This window comes from Castor canadensis, chromosome 4 (assembly GCF_047511655.1).
Source record: "Castor canadensis chromosome 4, mCasCan1.hap1v2, whole genome shotgun sequence".
Classification (NCBI taxonomy): Eukaryota; Metazoa; Chordata; class Mammalia; order Rodentia; family Castoridae; genus Castor; species Castor canadensis.
The window spans coordinates 103619803-103637603 of record NC_133389.1 but is presented as its reverse complement, the minus strand read 5'-3'; the positions used below and the strand labels follow the sequence as shown (position 1 = coordinate 103637603).

The 17801-nt window shown below is 32.8% G+C and overlaps 1 protein-coding gene and 1 pseudogene across 15 annotated transcripts in view; one reads left to right on the top strand and one right to left on the bottom strand.

Moving 5' to 3' along the window:
- The window catches only part of Mbd5 (methyl-CpG binding domain protein 5), a 384589-nt gene that overhangs the window by 187047 nt on the left and 179741 nt on the right, over window positions 1-17801 (bottom strand). The gene's annotated exons all lie outside the window — the stretch shown is intronic.
- The window catches only part of LOC141422696 (peroxisomal membrane protein PEX13 pseudogene), a 92298-nt pseudogene that overhangs the window by 765 nt on the left and 73732 nt on the right, over window positions 1-17801 (top strand).

The window sequence follows — 17801 nt, the reverse complement described above, 5'->3', positions numbered from 1 at the left end:
AACCTGAAGCTCTACTAGTCCTCTACTTATGGTGGCTTCAAACAGGTTTAAAAATTCTATGTTCATTCTTGTATAGAAAGTACATCAACCATATTCACCTTCTTAGCTTCCTTCTATTACTCTCCCTCTCCCGTTAGTGACTTCCCCTATAGTGTGACCTGTTTTTCAAAATATGACTTGTATGTGTACTGGGTCTATTTTCCACATATGAGAGAAAACATGTGGCCTTTGGCCTTCTGAACCTGGCTTATTTCACCTATGATGATGTTCTCCACTTCCCCACGATGAACATAAAGTGGCGTGTGATGAAGGGGAGTTGGAAGATGTCAGCCTCACTGATGACATTCAGTGTGAGGAATAAGAGGTTGGAGCAGCTTCACCACTCTAACTGCAAAAGAACCTGCACCTGTGGTGTAACATTCCAAACCAGCAAAAGTGTGTAGAAGTAGAGGATGACCTCTGACTCCCCTTTTTATTCAGGGGTGATAAAAAAGGTCAAGTGACCATTATGTATTTTTAAAGTGGGACTGGGCTCTGCCCCACCCCAGTCCTTGCCACTCCTTCCCAGTCATCTTTAGTAAGATTAGACCAATCTTAAAAAGGAGCCACAAAAATGTGCAAAGACTTTGCTGTCTTCATAAGGGCCGATCAGTAGTGGAGAAAACAGAACAAAATGTAATAAATAGCAATATTTTATTAAAGCTGAAAACTTGAAATTTGATGTACTCTTTTCTTTCCACTAACCATCCAAAATGCCAGAGCCGATCATCATAGTGATGAAGGAGGTATAATGAGATGTGTATGTGATGTGAGCCTAGTATCAAGAAAGTATATTTCTGTCTGCAAGACACAAATTAAACTACATGTATGATGCCTACATGACTGATCATTCACCAAGCTTCTATTTTTACATAAACTGCAAGTGTTATTTGAGTAGCTAATATAAATCGAATTTTTCTTCCTAACAATATTTGAGAGGAAAGCACAATGTGTAGGAAAGATATTAATAGATTAAAGACTTAGATATAACTGACTTTCTAAGACTGAAAGATATCCTTGATGTGCAATACCCTGGGTTCATTGCCCGGTACCACAAAACCAAAACCAAAGGGAGATAGGCCAGGACTGAGCCCTGCAGCTGGATATGCTCTTGTGTCCCAGGCTGTCTTTGAAAAGCCCAGTAGGTGCATCTGTCAGTGAATTCCTCCCAGTGCTCCCACACTCATCACCCAACTTCCTGGAAGGCTGCTGCTTCCTGGAAGGGGGCTGATTTTGAGCTAAAATTCCTTAGTTTCTTTTTTTTTTTTTTTTTTTTTTACAGAAGGACAATTTAAAAGCTAAGAAATGGCTTTCAAGTTGATTGTGAATCAAGTCAGGTCTTTCATTCTTTCCTTTTACTAGTCTACTGAATGAAAATAAGTGATCTAGTTTCTCTACCCCAGCCTCAAGTACTCTATACCTTCTCAATTACACTCATTTGTATCAGACATTTTCGGTGGAGGTGGGCTAACGTATCCTACAATAATTTTAAACAGTATCCACCAGTTTGAGTTTGGGTGAGTTCTGATTTAGGCAAAATAGTAATGTGCATTTATGTCAGCAGTTCTGCTAACCCCCAAATAGGTTAGAACAGACATACCCAGTAATTTTTGAGTAAGTTGTACTTTGCTCCCTCCAGAATATGTGACCAGGGCATGACACTTAGAAGACATCTTCTAAAGATGTTTTTAAGCTAGGGAGAATATAGGTTAAAAGTATATAAAATGTCACAAAATTTTATTTAAATTTTAAAGATATTTTTCTCTTGATTTATATGGTTGCTGTAAGCATTTATATATGATGTAGGTTCTGAAAAAGTTGGTTCTAAAAGTTGTTGCTGGATTTTTAGAGCCCCTATAGGAAAAGAGGAGCTTGGAGATGTCTATGACACCATTTTGTTGGTGTCATTCCAGAAAATATTTGCTGAACATAATAAAGGAGGCAGTAATGGAGGAAAATAATAAGCGAAATGACACAAGACAGATAGAAATCAAATAGCAAACTAACAGACATAAATGTAATATCACTAATGCATTATATATAAAGTGTTTGTACATTCCAATTAAAAGAAAGGTTAGCAAAGAGATCTGAAGCCCTGTCCTATTACACGATGACTAAGAGAAACATGTTATATTCAGTAACACAAGCAGATTGTAAATAATATGAGTTAAGATATAACATCAAAAATATTTAAAAAAAGAGAATTGAAAGAGCTATATTAATTTCAGAAAAATATATTTTACAATACAAGGAGACAGAGATAATGAAAGTCATTTTATCATGGTTATGGTGCTAAGTCCATCAAGAATACATGACAGGAGAGAGGTGGCCTGGCTCAAGTGATAGAGTGCCTGCTTAGTAAAATGAGGCCTTGAGTTCAAACCCCAGTACTGCCTTAAAAAAAAAGAATACATAACAAATATAAACATACATGTACCCAAGAAACCTAGTCCCAGATATAGATCTAAATGGAGAAAGACATTTTATCAATAAAATATTGTGAAGTAATATTTCTCTTCTAGTAACAGAAAATGATACAGAAGACCAAGGAAGGAGAATAAAGAAACATGGAAAAATGAGTAGATGTATTCATCTATAATGCAATCCACAAAATATTCAACAACAACAGAACTGGCATTTTTCTCAAGTGTTCCTGGAATATCTTTCAGGAAAAACTTTAGGTTTAGCTATAAAATAAGTATCAATAAATTTAGTAAGAATTGAGATCATAGAAAGTATCTTCTCTGCCCATAATGAGGTGAAATTAGAAATAAATAACTGAAAAATATGAAAATATGTGGTAATAAATCATGGTACTTATAAATACTCAAAGACGCAAAGAAGAAATCCTCAGTAAAATTAGAAAACAATATAAAATAAATTGCACTAAATTGTTACTGTAGCTAAAGCAATGGTTAGGGAGAAATTTCTGGTAGTAAAATGTATACTTAAAAAATTTAAATTGAACATTTAAAAAAAAGAAAACTTCATTCATAGCATACAAAAATCAGTAAATACCCCAATGTAGAAATTATGCAAATGTTATCTGAACTAAGAAATAAACCTATAAACCCACAACAAAAGAACAGCCAAAGACATAGTTTCTTAAAACTTAAAAAGCATTTTTCTAAATAATACCAGTTTTAGAGATGAAATAAAAATAGACAAATATAATAATTTAAAAAGTTCTATACTACTATGTACTCAGTCAAACTATGGAAACATACATTCATATGAATATATTAATTTCGGAATAACATTTACTTCTGGAGAAGGCAAGCAGGATGAGAGGTTGGAGGTTGACTTTAGTGTTGCTAGTGATATATTATTTCTTATTTAAAAAGTGGGAGAGGAAATCCGAATTAAATGTGATATGATTTCATTAAATGTTTCTGAAGTCATTACACTCTATACTTCTCAGGATATTTGAAATATTTTATAATGAAAAATCAAATTAGAAAAATTGTCTTTAATCCATCTGATCTTTATTTGGCTGATACTAAATTGTGAGAGTGGAACAGCAATTTTATTCCAATTGTCACAGCCATATGGAATAATATCTTTTATTTTAACTTGAAAGACCACCTGTATCATACTGTTAATTTTTCTATACCTGGGTCTACTTCTGTCCTTTCTATTCTATTCTTTTTTATGCACCGAATGTAGTCTTAATTATCATTCTATGTAAGCTATTTACAATTAATTTTAAAATGTGAAGATGTTAAAGCCTGCATTACTTCTTGCTTTTTTCATACCCTTCATCACTTCCCAAATCAACATTAGCTTGGTCCCTCCTGCATGTTTATGGTTCATCACAGCATTCAAAGCAAATGTTAGATGATCTCAAATGATCCTGATGAAGCTGGTTTCATTCTTTGTTCTATTCTGAAAGCCTGCAGTTTGACATATAGTAGTCATTGAATAAGAATTTGTTCATCTGCTTCTTTGTAATCAAAAAAGCAGAATTACCCCTGAAAAACACACCCAGGATTACATTCCATTTATAGAGTAATGTGGAAGAGAATTTGCATTTTACTTTGTGGCTTACTAACATGTACCTAATTGTTACATATTTTTTAATGTCCCTAAGCAAAGTTTTATGTTTTTCTTCAGACTAACTGTTCGTGACATTTAGGTTCATCCTTGGACCTTTGTAATTTTTGTTATTATTAATAGTATCCTTTTTCTTTCTCTTGAAAAAATTATTTGGAGATAGGGATCTTATAAGGTGATTTTTATTGTCAGTAGTGTATATAAATTGTACAAAATAATAGGCTTCATTATGACATTTTCATAATGTGTAAATGATCAGATTCTCCCCCATTACCTTCTCCAGTACCTCCTCTTCCATACCCTTCTGCTTCCCTAATAGTCCCCCACAACTTCCATGTACAAGTTGCTTTTTAATCCAGCAAACCTGTTTTTATTTTCTATTAATTCTACAGATAATAGTAACATCTGCAAACAATGACTATTCTGCATATTGCTAGCCACTGTATGTATTTCACTTTTTTCTCCAGTTCTTTCTTAATTGGGTAGAACTTGTAATATGACCTTGAAAAGTTGGAGTGATCTTTTCTTTTTTTCATGTTTGTTGCTTGTAAAACATATTTTACTTTTTAGTCATATTAAGAAAATTTCCTACTACTTTGAATTTGCTAAGAGTTTTTCTCATAATTATTGTGGAATTTTACTGAACGCTTTTAATACTTCTATTGAAATCACCATGTGTTTTTCTCCTGTAATCTGCTTAATGTTGTTGTTGGTTACACTGAAAGACTTTTAAAAAAGGAAAAAAAAGCTCCAAAACCCTGATGCTCTACTAATAACTGTGTTATCAGGGTCCACGAACTATATTTGAATTTCTAGGATAAAACTTAACATGATTAGGAGGCACCAACCAGCACATAAACACATGTACACACATCCCCTCAATTTACCAATTAAAATATTAACTTATTAGGAATTCTGCATCAAAGTTTTCATGGTAAGACTGGTCTGTAATCTCTTTCTTGTATTTCTTTGTTTGATTTGGTAGAGATTCTTTTTCTCTTTACTTAGAACACTTCTTCTCTACTCTAATCTAAGCCATCTGATTATCTCTTAATCAGAATTATCCTTTTAATCTCCCCTTTCCTTTCAAATTTATTGAAGTATCTTTTTCATTGACTTCCTTGTCCCATTTTCTTTCCCTCCAGTTTAAGACAGGGTCTTGCTACATAGCCCAGGCTGGCCTCAATCTCATGATCCTCCTGCCTCAACATCTAGAGTGCTGGGATACAGGCATGTGCCATTATGCCCACTCTTAATACAATTTTTCCAAATTAAAAGGCCTTTAAAATGTATCTTTTGACCAACTAAGCATATTTATAGCAATTTAATTTTCTAAAATAATGCAACAAAGTGAAAAATGTATGAAAAATTCTTTATCAAAGCATTATTTATGTAAAAATGAGAAACCATAAAAACAGGTTGAGTGACCTGTGAATTTTGAACAAATTATGATACATCCATACAGTTGAAGAGTATACATTTATAAATTGCTATACAAAGATGTTTACGATTACCTGTACATTTAAAAAAGATGGTCATGGTATCTTTTAAATAACTTTCTAGTATCGTCTCACTTAAGTTAAAAAGTTCACTTTTTATTAGCTTATTATCATACTGGTGGTACATTGTGATATTTATAAAACTGCTTATAATATCTTAGTTAAATTCATTCCCTCCATCATTCTCAATGTACCCCCAGAATAGTAATGCTATAATAAAAAATAAATAAAATAAAAAGAAAAATCAAACTAAAATATACTAATATATAACCAAAATAAATACTTTAAAATGAAAAAAAAACCATTTATTTCAACCACTACTTCATTTTCCAAAAACAGAAAGAAGATAAAAAAAGTTCACTTCTTTATATTGAACAATGCTTATAAGAAAATATACAAAATGCTGATGCTTATTATCAGGTACTGGTATTAAATATTTTTTCTTTGTCTTTACTTATACATTCCTACCTTTATACCATTAACACTACATTTTTGGTAGCAAAACATAAACTCAAAAAGAAAAGAATTCTAACATCATGCTGTTATTAGTTTAATGAAAAATCTCTGGCACTGGGAAGGAATTATCAAACATTTCTCTGTGTGTGTTCATGTGTGTGTGTGCACATGAGTGTGCTCTTGTGCTATAGAGTGTGTGTAAGTGACACATTCAGGGTGGCCCAGTAAAAGAGCACATTTCCTATTTAATTGCAGGCTAGGATGGTCCCTTCCCAGCACTTTGGTACTGGTAACGAGTCATGTGACAACTTTACCCAGGACTGTGAATTCTGGGAGAGTGAAGCAGAGACACAGAATGTCACCATAGATTACTCATGAAAGCTGCTGCAGCTGCAGTCAAACTGGAGCAGTGAAATTCAATGAGTGTCCAAGGGCAGCAGAACCAAGTGACATAATAAAGAATGTCCAGTGGAGACTATAGTAGCAGCTTCTGAGGCAGGATTTTCATGTCGTATGATACTTGCCCCACTTTGATTTGCTTTGATTTCTACCTATTTCTTAAGCTTGGCTCTCTAGTATCCCTATGGATTCTGTGAGCTCAATGAAGTGTTTCTAAAGTATTCCTTTTCAGCTTTAGACAGAACTGGCTTCTATTATTTAAAACCAAAAATCTTGATTGGTATAATGTTTAGCAGTTATCACCAGTCATACTCTCACATTTCAGAAATCAACTTTGTTTTTCAGGTTATTCAAAAGCTTACTAAAAAAACAATGGGCTTTGAACTCAGACTGATCAGGTTTGAAAACCACCTGCTATGTTTACTAATGGAGTAACCCTAGACAATAGACCTAACCTCTCTCAGCCTTGATTTCTTAATCTGTAAATTATTTTGAAGATTTGATACAATGCTAAAATTTCACATATTCTACATTAATATTATATTCCTGAACCTGTTTCTGAATTTTGTGATTCACATTACATTGGTACTTTGAACTCACAAATACCTCCATTATCTGTGAACACTACTTGCCAATACTATCAAACTTGAAACTCCTATGAATAAATCCACATGTTTAGGTCTTTAATATAATACAGAGTACTTCTGGAGAAATCAGAAGTAACCCATGTAAGGTCAACCTATCTTGGACAAACTCATAATACTATGTTCAGATAAAAATAAAATAACACCTTATATCCAATAACCACTGAGAAATGAAAAAAACTTAAATTGTTACTGACTCTCACAAAGAAGTGCCAAAGTAGGACTGTATTACTAATACATATTAAAAGATCATAAAATTCCCTTTTGTCTTGTCCCTGAATTGCATTGGGAGTCAGTTTTCCCAGTATTTCATCTTATACCCCCAAATCCTCCTCAAACTGCAAATTTCACCCAATATGACTCTTTCCTCTAATACATTCCCTCCCAGTCTTTCTGTGTTATTTTTTGCCTCTAACTTCCTAATATAAATCAACTTAGCTTTCTCAGTTTCTTTCAGTTTTAATCCCTTCCAAACATATAAAACAGTATAAAAACTTGCTCTGAAACGGAGCAGGACAATAGGGAAAGATTTAGTAATGTTTAAGTATTAACAATTTCTTAAGCTTCCTTCACCCCTACATTGCACGATTTCTCCTTTCTTTCTTTCTTTCCCTTCCTGCTACCACAACACATACACCAAAACTGTATCGATTTTTGTTATGAAACCTCAACTGTGTCTTTAAAAATGTGTGGTAATCTCCTACTTCTTTCTTAGTCTTTTCTTCCACTTCTTTGCCCAGGTCTTTCACCTGAGCACTCCTTCTGGGCATCTTCATTTGGGTGTCTTAAGTGCATTTCAAACACAAAATTTAAGGAGGATGAAAAATTTATAAACTTTCTCCCAAAATCTTTCCTCCCTTCTGTATTCTCCATCCCAACTATCAACTTCCCATTTAGCCAGTTAAACAAAAAGCCTTGGACTGACTTCTGACCTCCTGCTTGTTTCACATTCAACTTTTGTTATTGACCAAGTTCTCACAATTCTTCAAGAATCATGACCAAAGCCAGGTTTTGGTGGCTTACTCCTGTTAATCCTAGTTACTTGGGAGGCTGAGATAAGGAGGATCATGGTTTGAGGCCAGCCCAGGCACGTAGTTTGTGAAATCCTCATCTTGAAAATAACCAGAGCAAAATAGACTGGACAGGTGGCTCAAGTGGTAGAGTGCCTATTTTGCAAGCACAAAGCACTGAGTTCAAACCCCATCCCACATAAAAGAAAAACCAAAAATCATGAAAAAAATTTTGTCAAATGTATGTCTTGAATAAATTTACCACTGGCCATTCTATTCTGGTTGTGTTTTAAACTAATGAGAACTTTTCTAAAAATCCTCAAAAGTAGTTGCCACAATTAATCATTACCTCTTCTTGTCAATAAAACACCAGCAAATTATATAAACCTCATGTTTTCTGAAGCTTCATTGCTGTTTCTAAATCTGAATCATTTAATAATCAGGCAGTTTTATCACCTATACTTTGCAATTGAGCAAAAAGGTCAAGTACACAGGGCCAAATTCTCATATTGGCAAGAACTTAAACTTCGAACAAAATTGCATATTGTCAGTTTGCTTGGTCTTTCTCCAAAATCTCTCTCAGAACATTCCATCCATCTGCTGCAGAATGCACATTTTCTTAATGCATATGGATTATTCTCTGTGTTAGGCTACAAAAGAAGTCTGAACAAATTTAAGGCAATGCAGATCACATCAAGTATCTTTTCTGGTCCCAACAGTATACAGCTAGAAATCAATAACAGAAAGAACTCTGGAAACTTTTCAAATACATGAAAAGTAAACAAGATGTTCTGAATAAGCAATAGGTAAATGAGAAAAAAGAGAAATAAAAAAAATTCTTCAGAGAAATGGAAATGGGAATGCAACATACCAAAACTTGTGAGGCACAGCAATAGTAGTTCTGAGAGGAGTTTATAGCAGTAAAAACCTACATTAAAAAGGTTTCAAACAACCTAACATTATTACTCAAGGAACTATAACAACAGTAACTAAATTCTAAATTATTAAGTGGAGTAAAGGATATAACAAAGATGAGAGTAGAAATAAATGATAGATGAGGAAAAGAAGACAAAATACCAATGAAATGACATTTTATTAAAAAAGGAGAATTGACAAAATTTTATCTAGACTAAAAATAAATCAGAGATAAAGAAGGAGACATTTTAAGAGATTTCAGAGAAACTCAAAGGATTGTTAAAACTATTATATACAATAATATACCAATAAATTGAATAGCCCAGAAGAAATGGATAAATTTCTAAGCACACACACACACACACACACACACGCACACACACACAATTTATCAAGAGTGACTTATGAAGAGAGAATTTGAATACACCAGTAATGAGTCCAGAAATTGAATCTGTAATAAAAATTCTCCCATCAAAGAAAAGCCCAGGACTCAAAGGCTTCACTATTGAATTCTACCAAACATTTAAAGAAGAATTAGTAACAATTATTCTGATACCCAAACAAAAAACAAAAGAAAGCTATAAGCCAATATACCTAATGAATATACATGCAAAAATCCTCAACAAAATGCCAGCAATCCAAATCTAACACACTGAGATTATGCACCATGATTAAGTGGATGTGTCTCAGGGATTCAAGGATGGTTCAATATAACAAACCAATAAATGTCATACAATGCACTAAAGAAAAATAAGAGCAAATCCCATAGGATCATTATTATAAATGCAGAAAACTCATTTGACTAAACTTGACATCTTTTCATAATAATTCTACACACATTAGGTATAGAAGATAAACAACTCAGGTCTATAGAGAGTGGAGCTGTAGTTCAATGGTAGAGCACTGTATTTTTTTTTAAAATACCCCATGCGTCATACTAAATAGGGAAAAGTTGAAAACCATTTCTTTAATACCAGACAAGAGAAGCATGCCCACTTTTCCACTTGTATTCAACACAGAGAAAGAATTTGACATTTAAACTGTAAAGGAGGAAGTCAACCTATCCTTATTGGCAGACTATGTGATCTTTTATAGCGACAAAAGCCTCCACCAAACAACTCTTACAACTAATAAACAAATTCAGTAAAGACACAGGATACTGAATCAACATACAAAAATCGGTAGCATTTCTATATGCTATATTGAATCATTAGGAAAAGAAATCAAGAAAACAATTCCACTTAAAATAGCCACAAAATAAGAATACATTTAATCCAGAAGTGAAAGAGCTTTACACTGAAAAACTACAAAACATTGATGAAGAAATGGAAGAAGGCACAAATAAATGGAATGTTAACCCATGTTAATGTACTGAAAGAATTAAAAGACATAACCTAAAATTAATAGGGAATCACAAAAGACCCTAATTAGCCAAAGCAATCCTGAGAACAAAAATCAAGGCTGGCAGAGTAACACTACCCAACTTCAAAATATACTACAATGCTACAATAACCAAAAAAAGAAAAACCCATGGCATTGACATAAAAAAGATAGAAAGGCAAATAAAGAGGACAAAACAGAGAATCCAGAAATAAAGCCAAGCATCTATAGTCCACTAATGGCTGACAAAGGCACCAGGAGCAGATATTAGGGGAAGGATAGTTTCTTCAATAAATAGTGATGGAATAACTGAATATCCACATGCAGAAGGATGAAAGTAAGCCTCTATCTTTCAACATATATAAAAAATAACTCAATTTGGATTAAAAATATAAGATCTGAAACAATGAAACTACTACAACAAAACAATGAAAATGCTTAATGACACTGGAATGGGCAAGGACTGTTTGGGATAAGATCTCAAAAATAGAGGCAACAAAAACAGACAAATGGGATTAAACTAAACTTTTTTTTTTTTTTTTTTGCACAGGAAAAGGAAGAAATCAAGAGTGAAGGGACAACCTATGCAATGGGAGAAAATATTTGCAAAAGGCATATCCTACAAAGGTTTGGTATTTAGGATATATAAGAAACTCAAACATGTCAGGAGTGATGGTGCATGCCTATAATTTTAGTGTCCTAAGGCAGAGGCAGGAAGATCATGAGTTCAAGGTTAGTTTGGGTCAGCCCAAGATACAAAGAGGGATGCTGTCTCAAAAAACTGAAAACAAAAGAAAACAACTCAATAGCAAAAGATCAAACAATCTTGTTTAAACATGGGCAAAAGACTTGAAAAGACAATTTTCAAAGATGTATAAGTGGTCAAAAGGTAAATGAAAAATGATCAGCATCATCAATAATCAGGGAAATACAAATAAAAATCATAATAAAATATCAACTTACACCTGTTAAAAATGGATAGTGCCAATGAGACAAAAGATAACAAGTGTTGGCAGAATTTGGAGAGGAGGCAATGCTACTTGGGAGAATGTAAACTAGTATAGTCATTATAGACTAGAATATGGAAATGTATGGACAATTAAAAAAATAGTCCATATAGTCCAGCAATCCCACTACTGAGTACATACTCAAAGAAAACGATATGAACATGTCAAGAGATATTTGTACTCCCATGCTTACAGAAGCATTAGTCACAATAAAGAAGATATGAAAACAAGTGTCCAGCACTGATAAAAGAAAATGTGGTATATATACACAGTATAATACTATTCATCCACAAAAGGATGAAATCCTGTGATTAACAACAGCTCAGATGAACTTGGAGGACTTTGTTAGTGAAATGAGTCAAGTACAAAAATACAAACGCTGTATGATCTCATGTATGTGAAATATAAAAAAGCAAACTGACAGAAGTATAGTTAGAATACTGGCTGGGGAGGGAAGGATAGGAAAAGGCTGAGTGATGCAAACAAAATTATAGGTTACACGGGGGAAATAAGTTCTTATGTTACATTGCATGGTGGAGTATGACAAAGGAGAACAATTATATATAACTATCAGGAATGCAGTTATGTGTTATATATTTCCGAATATCTAGGAGAGGATTTTGAATGTTCTTATCACAAAGAAATGATAAATGTTTGTGGCAACAGATATCGTAGTCACCCTAACTTGATCGTTACACAATGTATACATCATCTGATAGTGCTTCATTATTATGTTTAAGTATTATGTGTCAATTAAAAAACAAAGAAAAATAGTTCCATTTCATTCAAACAATAAATAGGAAGAGTAGAGAAAATAAGGGCTACCTGTGGTTTTTATGAGGTTAGTAGAACGTTTTCACCAATGGAGTTCTTTTCCTGTGGCTACAAAGAAAGTAATGGTAGAAAAGTTTCCTTAGCTTGCACATAGCCAAGTATGATATATGTACTTTTGTTTGTCCTACTAAACCACACATTTCTTTGAGGCAGGGCAATAGAAGACTCATTTTTTTGGTATTCCTGAAAATGAGTAGCCTAGTGTTTTGCTCATAACAAGTTCTTAATAAATATTGCCAAAAATAACAATATGCCTAAACTGAACTAATTTTACTTAGTTGAGAATTTTATAGTCAACTCTTTTTGTCAATTAGTTTATAATTTTAAAAAAGGATATAAATGTCTAAAACAAGACTGCTATATAATTTTAAACATTTTATTTTACTAATAAGTCTTGATAATATTGTTAAAATTTCACAGAAACAAATACAAAATCTGTTCTGATAAATGTTCTGTGAAATAGGCTTTGTTTACTTTTCATCTTATAACCTTAGGGAATATTCACGTTATAATAAAGTCTTCTACAATTCACAGTAGTGTATGTAATTGCACAAGGATAGAAAGATTTCATTTTGAAAAGTATAAATAATTTTCCATCTTTCTCTGAGCTATTACTATGATTACAGAAATCTATGAACACTGGATTGGGTGAAAATCTGCATCCTGATGGGAATTATTTTATTTCCTCATCTGACAGTGCATTTTTCTTCTTAGTTAGATAAAAGTAAAATCAATCTGAAAGAACATATTTTAATCTCAGATGTTACTGAGCAATTTTTTTGTCTGGAAAAATGATATGTGTGAATTTATGCTATGTCTTAGAGATCAGAATCTGGCCATAAGTTTACATGATTGATGGGTTTCTATTTGAACAGGCATAAATGTGAATAGCAAATGCAATAATGCTTACTAGAGGGAGAGAGCTAATGCAACCAGCCTCCCCTTTTATCTTCAGCATTAAATTGCTTCCACTAAAGCAAAATGTTTTTGGAATCACATACAAAATCCCATGTATGGCTTAAATATAACACAAAACAACACAGACACATACATTTATGACATAATTCTAGTAAACAGGTCAGACAAAGATGTTAACTATTCATAGAAAAGGCAATTCAATAACCAATTTCTGAAATTACATGTTTGCCCAGAATACAAATCATTCATTTTTTTAATCACAAAGAAACTGAGGATAGAATAACTCATTACATAGTGATACACATTTTTCTTATAACACTCTGTGCTGACCACACACACAAATACTATTTGTTTTTATTGAGCATGAGTATTCTCATTGAATATTCCATCTGGCTTGAAAGTTAAAATCTTGCTTAGACTCAATTTCTTTGATAGAGGAAAAGAGGAGAAAAAAGGTACAGCAATATCTTCTGGATGGCTTTTAAGTGTACTCAGAAGAGAATAGGATATGCCCAGGACACTGGCCATGCAGCCTTACTGTGAATAATTTTTGTTTTACTGCTCTTTCTCTGAATTACAATCAAGTAGTTTCTCTTCACATTGGATAGTATTGAAACTGAAATATCTAGGAGGCATAAACTTATCTCATATAAATAATTAATCTGTACTACTGGAATTTAGGAATAAGACATTGGGGGAACTAATTCCATATAGTAAATATATGACCTTCCAGCCTTAAGAATTATGGCAATAAAGGGAAATAGTATTTATGACAGTCAACTAAGTTTTCAACCCTGTACCCATACTTTACATATGTTTTTCCTATTTAATGTCCAAAAATAACTCTTTGAGGTACATAAGATTATTTTTATGTTATGTATGGTGCTAGTGACAATTGGAAATTTGAAATGATACAGTAATAAGGAACAGAGTCAGAAAACAAACCTAGGTCTAAGTGATTATACTGATTATAAAGTGAAATAATACATATGAATGTAAAACAGGTAAATGAAGTAAAAGGTAAATATCAAAGTAAAAAAGACCCAGGAATTCCAATTCTGATAATAGTGGAATAATTTGGGTCACACTAACTCTCTTAATGATAACAAAAACTGGACAAATACTGAAACAAACAAAAAAGAACTATCTGAAGATACTTTGGCGAGTGTTCCAAAATACTCAGAGGGAGGATTTGAACACTGGGAAAAATCTACACTTACATGGTTTTCCACTGAGATAAAAAGCTACAGGAGCAGACAGAACTTATGTAGAAAGCCATAGTCTTACAGGCTTGAGGTATCAAAGACCAGAATTTGGGATTGAAAGAATAAATGAAAATTAAAGATGGAGGAAGGAATGTCAGAAAAGAGGAAAACACAGGGGGAGAGTTACAAAATTTGCATATAAACTCCCAACTAGGATGAACCCTGAACTGTAATAAATGTTTGGGGAAGACTGAAGGAGTCTTGTAGAACTTAACAGTTGGAAGGCTAACAGGGTTTTTTGCTGTCCTTGCATGAAACAAAGGATTTGGGATTTAAATCCCACCAAATAGAAGCAGTTTGGCAAAATCTCAGGCTTTCCACAAAAATCTAGGGGCCACACTTTTATCCTATACTAAAGTAGGATTAAGGGTCAAAGCAAAACAGATCTATTATAACAAAACATAAAACCAAGCCTTCACTAGATAAAAGTTAACAGTGACTTGACTGCTAGAAAAAAAGGTCAATACTATTTAGTAGAAAATAATAAAATCTAGTCTTTAAAGTTTATCACCTATATAGAGAATATCTTAAAAAATTTCCTAGATACGTGAAGCAAGAGGAAAATGTGACTTGAAGTCTACAGAAAAAGCAGCACATAGAAGATGGATAACTCATACAAGTACTTTATTATTTTTTTTCATTTTTCTTTTATTATTCATATGTGCATACAAGGCTTGGTTCATTTCTCCCCCCTGCCCCCACCCCCTCCCTTACCACCCACTCCGCCCCCTCCCTCTCCCCCACCAATACCCAGCAGAAACTATTTTGCCCTTATTTCTAATTTTGTTGTCATACAAGTACTTTAAAGCACCTGTTATCAAGAGTATAAAGGAAAAGATCATCAGAATGACTGCACAAATAAGGAATTTCAGCAAGTGATAGGAGCAATTAAAACAAGGGCACTTAAAATGCTTAATGTGGCAAATTTTATGTGTATGTGTTTTATCACAATAGATTTCTTTCAAACATATGTCCTTATCAGAGAAAATTAACACAGACTACGTGACCTGAAATACAACTATGGAATTAGCAGTGCTCTTTAAATGTACTTTATTTAACAAACAGAAGCTGCCAAAAATAGTTGACTTCTCCTGCATTATTATGCCATAGGTTTACACCAATTCTCCTTCTCTGTGCTATAATTTACTCTCCCATCTATAATTATTTTCATGAAATGAGTCAAATAACATCTCCGCACTTGTTTTCACCCTTATTTCATATGTATATATACTTAAATATTAGGTATTGCCTTAAAATCCCCAAATGCTATAAAAATGGGATTATTTTCTAATAGCTTTTTTTAACCTGAAATAATGTTTCTCAGATTAATTCATGAAAATGCCAGTAATTTTAGCTCACTTTAACTTTATATTTAACTTTCATATTCTAGTGCATATATACACAAATTTAGGCACACATGCAAAATTTCACCAAGGTTATGTAATTAAAGTAGGGCTATAGAATAAATAAATGCTCATTTTACTATTGCATTCAAAATTACATACTGAAATGGTTATGCAATTTACACTTACTAGAGCTTTGTTTAAGTTTCTTTTGTCCCATACTTTGCCAATACATTGTCTTAAATACAAAGACTTAAATTATTGCCAATTAATGGACACAGAATTTAGTAACAATTGCATTTCCTATATATGCTCGTTCATATCCTTTGTCCATTTTTCTATTGAGATGTCAGTCTATTTATTTTTAGGCTAAATTGATTCTTAAGCTGAGACATATAAATGTAAAACTTTTGCAGATTAATGAAGTAACGTAGTTTCAACACACGTATACATTGTATCATATTTAAATCAGATTAAATTTATCTATTTCCTCAAAAAAATCAAATGGAAATTATAGAATTGAAAAGTATAGTATCAGCATGAAAAATTCACTGGATGAGCTTAATATCATATTGGCAATGGCAGAGAAACCAGTCAGTGAACTGGAAGTTAGATAGAAATTTCTAACAAACAGAAAAATATTAGGAAAAAATAAAAAGGTCTTAGTGACAGCCACAAGACAATACTGAGTAGTGTATCATAAATATATTTGAAGACCCAAGGAGAAAAGATAGAGAAAATAGGGAAGGAGAAATGCTTGAAGAAGTAATGGCAAAATTTTACCTTTTATTTTGTACTTTCCCAAATTATTTGCTTATTTTAAAACCATAAGTATGTACAGCTTTTGTAATTCCAAAGCAAAACCTAGCAAACATACTTCTGAAGAATCCCACCTGGCCTGTTTAGTTCTGTGGTTCTTCCTCTCTTCTCTCACTGTAGTATTTCAAAGTTGAATTTTAATACAGAGTTAAGTCTTTTAAAAGCCAGTAAAATAAAAAGTAGCCAAACTTTGCAGTAATGAGGTTAAGTAAATAAAGGTAGCACAATTTTACTAGGGAACTTATTTTCCTGTCCTGAAACTGCTTTTGAACTACACAGGGAAAAAAAGAAATAATGACTATTGCTGTTTATTTTTCTTCTCTGAAGTCAGAACTAGTTTTCTTTAGGAATTTCTTTCCCATCCCTCTGGGACTCTGGATTCAATCAGTTCCCATTCTCCAAGGTTTATCCATTTCTAATGGATATTGCTTTTCTACCCCATAGCTTTTTGTTCCAGGAAACTGGTCTCTTCCCTTTAAGATTCTGGCTTACTATAAGCAATAGTTGCATCAAAAGCAACTATGTTCAGAAAGGAGTCACCAGGCAAGGAGCAACAGATCATTAGGATCTGAGTAATTATACAAAATGTTGTATACTGTATAGTATTTAATAGTTGTACAATATGTTGCATAAGAAATTTCTTCTCAAAGACTCAAGATCAAGAAGACACCTTTTCCAAGATCACAAGACAATTTCCTTCTGAATTGGAATTCCTATTTTATACTCTGCAGTTAGGTTTCTAAATGATAATGGAAATAACTAATACCGATATAGACAAAGCACAATTATTTCATTTAATTGCCTCCATGATATATTTAGGAATTATCAAACCTAGTGTATTGTTTTTGTTCATTCTGATACATGTTTAAGAAACAAGAATTTTCAAAATATATAGATGAATAAATGCACACAAAGGAAGGACTGTTAATTATTTACAACATAGTATATTACAATTGCAAAGAACCTTAGATATTTCCTAAGCCACAAAATTTCCATAAATGACCTTGACTTTCTCCTAAATTACTACCATAATCACCACTGTTGCATTCCTACAAATGGTTACTCAGTCTCATTGGGAAAACTCTATTGATAAATATTTCTATTGATAAATATTTGAACTACCAAATCAATCCATTCCAGTTTCTGATATATGCTTACCTTTGGAATGCAGATATTTGAGGGCAAAAGTATAACCCATAGTATTTTCCCAAGTAATACAG